Here is a 6,411-nt window from a genome sequence, read left to right on the forward strand (position 1 = left end):
CACACGCAGGTGCCTCGTCATCGGCATCAGGTCTAACTACGCCCTCCCCTCTCCTCCAAGGCATACGGTTGCGCCGATAAAAAATCCCTTTTTCTGCCAATGCCAGGCAGGGAGTGCTTACACACATGTCACCCGCCTCTTGAATACGAAAGGCCTGGGAGCCGAGAAAAAAGAAAGAAATTATCGAAGTCTTTCGTATTCAAGAGGCGGGTGACATGTGTAAGCACTCCCTCCCTGGCGTTGGCAGAAAAAGAGATTGTTTATCGCCGCAACCGTATGCCTTGCAGGAGAGGGCAGGGCGTAGTTAGACCTGTTGCGGATGACGAGGCACCTGCGTGTTCTCAGTGATACGTATTTATGTTGTACAAGTGTCCAGTAAAGATAGTTGAAGTCTAGCGGGTGTCCTGTGTGTGTGTGTCTTGGTGTTAAGAATATGATTCCTTCACTATCAGAGTTAGGCGTCTAGTTGCCATTAGAGATTTGTAGCAGTTACATGCACTGGAGGGGTTTCTTTCCCTGTGTGCTTTCAAAAGCGCATGTATTTTCGCACGATGCAGCCAAATTTTGTCGAGCCACAGCGGCGAAAGTAATCATGTTTTGTACATTCCAGAAACTGATATGGCTACTACGAACAACTGGCTAAAAGTCTCTAACTGCAACCAGTTGCAAACCTGTGTTAGTTAAAAAGTTAATTATCAGAAATTAGTTAAGCAGCTTACTAAATACACCTCACCGGTCTGCTAACACTGGTAATATTATTATATTATGTCTGCTAACACTGGTAATATTATGCAGCAAAAGCCATATTTTTGAAAACTACTTATTTTCCCCTGAAACACCTGGTGCATATAAATACTGCTCACTTTCCTGTACAACACAGAAACGAAATAATTTCTTCTGGAACATGAAAGTTCCATGAGCCACATAACAAACCCGTGGAAAAAAACTGCATGCATACACACACATCTCTCCAAAACAGCTAAAAAATCCCACACAGTGAAATAATGCTTACACTGTCTTAAGACCAACATTAAAGGCTGCAAACACTAGCGAATTAAAAGTCAAACAGATGCCAAACATATGCTAAATGTCCCCATGGATGTAGATATTAAGCTATGAGCTGATTTTAATAAAAATGCATCAGCACAGAAATGCTTAAGCGACTGTTGGTGCACTATCCTGACACTTGTCCTCAATATCAGGCAGCCTGCTTGTTGTTCATCATCATCATCAGCCTGACTATGCCCACTGCAGGGCAAAGGCCTCTCCCATGCCTCTCCAATTAACCCTGTCGTTACTTGTCTGCATCACCAGTGGAAGAGGTAGCGTCCTAGTGATGAGACGTGTGCACGAACAGGTAGCCTCCTCCATGGCAGAATGCAGCAGCAAGAGAACTGCGCAAGAAAACATTCAAAGTATACAGTTATAGTAACTTCTAATAGAATCAAACACGGAGAAGCAACAATCAGTTAAATGTGCACTAAAATGCAGCACTCCGAGTGAGTTTGATAAGGCTGCTGAGTAACAGCATAAGCAGCAGTCACAAGACTAGAACTAAATGTAATGCGTCCTTGAACAAGAAAAAGCTATAACATGCTGTTGTGTTCAATTCTGCCCCCACATTCGAAGACTGAATGATATTCACAGGAACTGGCATTAACCTGTTACACCTAATTAGGCTACCACGAAGAGATATTTAGCCATTCCAGTCATATGAAGATAACATGCAGGCCATCAAATATAAAAATTATTTTGTGTTTCTGATTTGTCTGCACAAAAATTCAGGCAGCTTTTGTTTTCAAAAGTGATGGCACAAAGACATTGCAATATAATGCACATGTTGCTGTAGATAATGTATCATTTGGAGCTATACCAGGTGTTAGGGGAAAATGTATGAACAAAGAGTACAAAGGTGAGCAAGTTCGTCAGGGCAAGAGTGGCACACTCTAAAGCAAATGAATCAAAATATTAAGGCACACACTGCGTCAGTTACAATACTTGTAAGTAAAGCTGCATAGAACTACAAGCGATAAAAGCCTCAGAAACGTGCCCCTAAGGGAGCAGCTGGACTGGTAGTTTTTTATTTGTCCCGCAGCACATCCCTCCAGTGCTGAGGCCTGCTCATATCTGTTTAAGGGGAAACAAGCAAACAAGTGTTCCAAAGAAGATAAAAATGTGCACTTAGGTTGTTCTTTAGGAAATTACCTGTCACTAATTGCAGCAATAAATACCTCGAGAAAGTAAATTAAGTTATTTACACAGCTTATTACAAACCTTGATGGCACGGGAGAAAGGCAACATCAAATGCATCGGTTCAAGTATATTTGTTGACTTAGGCTCAGCTAGTGTAATGCAATCAGTAACTGAACGTCGGCATGAATAAAAATAGCAATGGACCAATACTCAATTCCAAATGCATTTCAACTGTACAGTGCAATCAGTTGTGACAAAGGGAGCGTGAATGAAAACCTCAGCAATGCTCATGACATCGAATAAGTACCTTTCTTCTGTACAGCTAAAATATAAGCTTTACAGGGTTTCATGTAATGCAAGGATAACCTGGTAAGGTATCAATTATTGATGCTAGCAACAAATATGCTTCTAAAGCAGAGTGCTCCACTTGAACGCCAATATTCAATTATGCATTGCCCGTTAGGCCATGCCTATCACATCACTGGTTCACTTCAAACATGTCATACCTTGTAAGAGGTAGGTACTGCTGAAGTAAACCTATAAAATTTATTTGCTGCTTTTAGACCGCTGTATAAAGGTCATGAAGCAGATAATTGTTTTAATTTGGTCTATACTGTGGTCAAGATTTCCAAGCACGAGAGGCATGAGGGAAAAAACTATAAAAAGCACTTCACACTATAACACAATGCACTTGACTAGGGGAGTGCTTTCATGATGCCCGCAATATCTTTTCCTTTTCTCTTGGTCCTCTTTTAAAAGAAAAAAATGAAAGAGAGAGGGAGCCTGGACCAGAAGATTTTTGGCAGGCTAAAAAAGACAAGGAAAATATACCCACTTGTCTAGCTATCCTTTTACAAGTGGCACATGCTTGATATCCAGTGTCAATGGCTGATAGGCTGAACCAGCAGGTCTTGATGTCATTTGCCTCTGGTTGAGGTAGCATTGGCTCGATGACAGATGAAAGCTGGTGCAAAAGTAGCGTGATGATACCGGTGGAGCAGGTGTACAGGGCTTGACTGCGGGTGCATTTGAAGAAAGGCTGCATTAGAGCCATGCTTTCATAAACATCACAGAAGCCACATCCCATTACAACCTCTAGCTGTTCAGTCCAATGTGTTCATGAGTGGAGGCTAATGCCTATACCTAATACCTATGCCTCCAATAGTTAGCAAAAAAATGGTTTACAAAGCTTGTCATACTTTTATTAAATCTATTATTCGCGAATCACGTTATACTTTTATCGCTTCAGACTGAAAATGGGGGAATGACATAAATGTCGTGAACGTAAAAAAATAAAATGACAACAAACCTTCCATTGTGCGATTACCTCAGCGGCACTGCAATGGAATGGTTCTGCTATTTTTATTGTTCTGCTATTTTTATTCGTCGTTTCGTTGACCAGAACTATCAAGAAACACAGCACTTGATGTGACTGCGACGTAGAACGGACAATGCTCCTTATCCAGTAAACACTCAGGCAGCAGAATCAAAAGACGCACGCCGCTACAAGCACTTTTCGTTCTTATGGTCTCCTTTCCACGCGCTGCTCCTGTTCAGTCGGAATAACGAATCAAGCAGCACCCCATAGTTCTCGGCGTGCAACCAAATTCTATCACATAACTCCTGCGCCGAGGAGCTGACGCAAAGAGCGTGAGGCGGCGGGTTAAAAGTTGCATAGTTGGCAAGCGAGCGTGTCAGAACACCTTCTCTCTGCAAACTATCGCGTGGTGCCCGCATTTTGCACCTCACTGCGAACAAGACGTGAAGACCAACCCAAATGCATTCGCAGCCCTCAATCATACCCCCGACACATCGCAGAAGTCATTTTCCAGTTCTGTACTTACATTTGTCAACGTTCACGGCAAGCCGTTTCTTCTATCGGGCATCGGGCGCCGGCCGCTCTCGGCGTGGTTGCGTGCAGTACGTCAGAGCAGTTTTTGAGCACCGCGTGCGCGTAAGAACGTCTTCCGCAGCACTGGAGCCCTCTGTCACCTTCCGAGTTCAGTCACACTACCACAACACTAACGAGGCCGCACATTTAACACAAACAAACTGAAGAAACGCACCCACAACTTCACAACCGTCGCACCCCGTCAACAAAGAGTCGTTTCAGCGTCCTAAAAAAGGTAGTGAAGGCGCTGCCAACATGAGACTCGCAATCCGCCGCCAGCGAACGGAAAGATGGCACCATCTTTCCGACAAAATATTTTGTTTCAATTACAAAGTCAGCAAATTGCAATGATTGAGGTGAAAAAATGCGACTACTCACAACCATCTGTTTCTGGCGGCGCTGCGAACGAGAGCTTGGAAAACCGGGCAGCATGCCGGGCAGCTACAGTCGACGCATCTGGGGCCAGGAAAGCCGCAGCCGCTGCACGGCTGCACTGTCTGCCTAGTTCTAAGGCTATAACTAAGCTCCAAGGCTATAACTATAACTATAAGGCTATAACTAAGCCAAACGCTACTGGTTTCGGTTTTTATTTTTGCATATTGTGTGGCTTAGAGTACTCTACACAGCTTGGCTCATGCGACTTTAGTGTACGTGTGTGTACCTAGGGAACACGAGCGTTCGCACGCCGTTCTAGCGTGACGCGCGAAACTTTCAAGGCTGCGCTGCAGCATCGCCTCTGTTTTGTGTGTGTTTACATCACGTCATTGGACACCTTGCACGCTCTTTGCTCGAGCGAGCCCCGCCGACAGGCGCGCTACCGTAGTCTTTTTGTGTGCTTCCTTGATTGCTTTTTGCCTCTGCCTTACGCGGTCCTCGGCTCGGCCTCACGTCCGCTGATGGCAGTAAGAAAAGGCGAAGAATGAACACATGCTTTCGCTCGTCTACTCCGTATGACTACGTTAAAACCCGACACTTTATTCCAGGATTCCTTAGTCATTGCATTACGGGAAGATAGAAAATACAGCTATCACCACGTTTTCCCTCGCCACAGCTTCGTACCGTGTTTGCGTTGAAGGAGATGCAAGTGAAGATGCGGAAGAGGCACTGCGCCTGTGCTTTAGCGGTGCTCAAAGGGGGGGCTGCTCTCACCCTAGCTTTTTCCATACTAGAATGAAGAGAAGTTTATTGGACCCTTAAACAAAAAGGGACGTCCGTCCCTCTACAAAACAAAGGTACATTACAGCGACTGACGTCGCCCGGTGCAAACATACACACGCGGGGAACTTAAGTGTCCAAGAAACACATACTAGAAGCTCCTCTGTGGCTCAGTACTACCGAAAAATGTAACAAGTCAAGAATGAGGGCTTATAGTGCTCCAATTGCCGTGCACCTTCCTCATGCAAAGCCCTTGTTACCGCAGTTGAGTACCGCGGGCCGCTGTTACCTGTTTTGTTTCTCTATACTTCTCTTTATAGCATCGGCCGCCGAACATGAATAAAAATTAATATTGCCTTGCCTGAAATTTCGCATGTACAGTCATTGAGGAACGAAGCAACTTGAGTTCTCGAAGCTGTAAGCCTGCACACGTTGCACAGAATTTACTCAGAGCGCGAAGCGGTGCGGCCCTTTTCGCGCGGGGTTTTTCAGTCCCGTGCGATCAGCCATTGCTGGTCGCTCGAGGAGGAGGGTAGTGCGAGGGTTTAAATTCGGCGCTCCCACGTGGAGTGGCATAGTGTACCGGGCACTTTTGCATGGCGGGCAGTGTGCAGGGAAAGTGCTTGCGGTGCAGGTTCAGGAAGCTGGTGATACAATTTGGGCGCCATTTGGGCTAGCGAGAACGTGCCATTCAATGAGTGTGGAAACACATCGGTGCAATGCTAAACTTGAATTTTTTTGTAGCTCGCAGCAATAATCCCTCTGAAACCTCAGAGCGAAACGCTCTTAATGCTAGTGTATTTTAGCACCGTCGTACGGTACATCACTGTTCAACTGCACGTTAAAATATGACCTATCAAGAATTACAACAATAGCAACACCAACGTGTTTCGAATTGGCAGAGTTGTTGTACAGCTCCGCTGAAATTCTTTGTTAGTTCTGAAATGTTAAATCTGTTTAATGACTGCCTGAGTACAGAATTTAAGGACGAATACGCAGCAGAAAGCATTGTTTTCGTGTAGAATGAGCCATCAGCGAAACTGATTCGCTGTAACGAAGTCATCATTGCGCTTATGTAACACAATATGTCACTAGCTCCTATTTTTTCTTAAAGTTCTTTTAATTTCCTTGAAGTGCGAGGCAATAATACTTGAGTATTCTATGAATTCATT

General features: G+C 44.6%; 1 long non-coding RNA gene across 1 annotated transcript; it reads right to left on the bottom strand.

Moving 5' to 3' along the window:
* Nucleotides 1-405: 405 nt before the first annotated feature.
* Nucleotides 406-4,299, bottom strand: LOC149361447 (uncharacterized). Its single transcript, XR_016288413.1, has 3 exons — nucleotides 4,038-4,299; nucleotides 3,029-3,209; nucleotides 406-1,394 (listed from the first exon to the last, which is right to left on the bottom strand). It is a non-coding gene; the product is annotated as an uncharacterized LOC149361447 (long non-coding RNA).
* Between the last annotated feature and the right edge of the window lie 2,112 nt (nucleotides 4,300-6,411).

This window comes from Amblyomma mixtum, chromosome 2 (assembly GCF_055824585.1).
Source record: "Amblyomma mixtum isolate Tamu chromosome 2, ASM5582458v1, whole genome shotgun sequence".
NCBI classification, from domain to species: Eukaryota; Metazoa; Arthropoda; class Arachnida; order Ixodida; family Ixodidae; genus Amblyomma; species Amblyomma mixtum.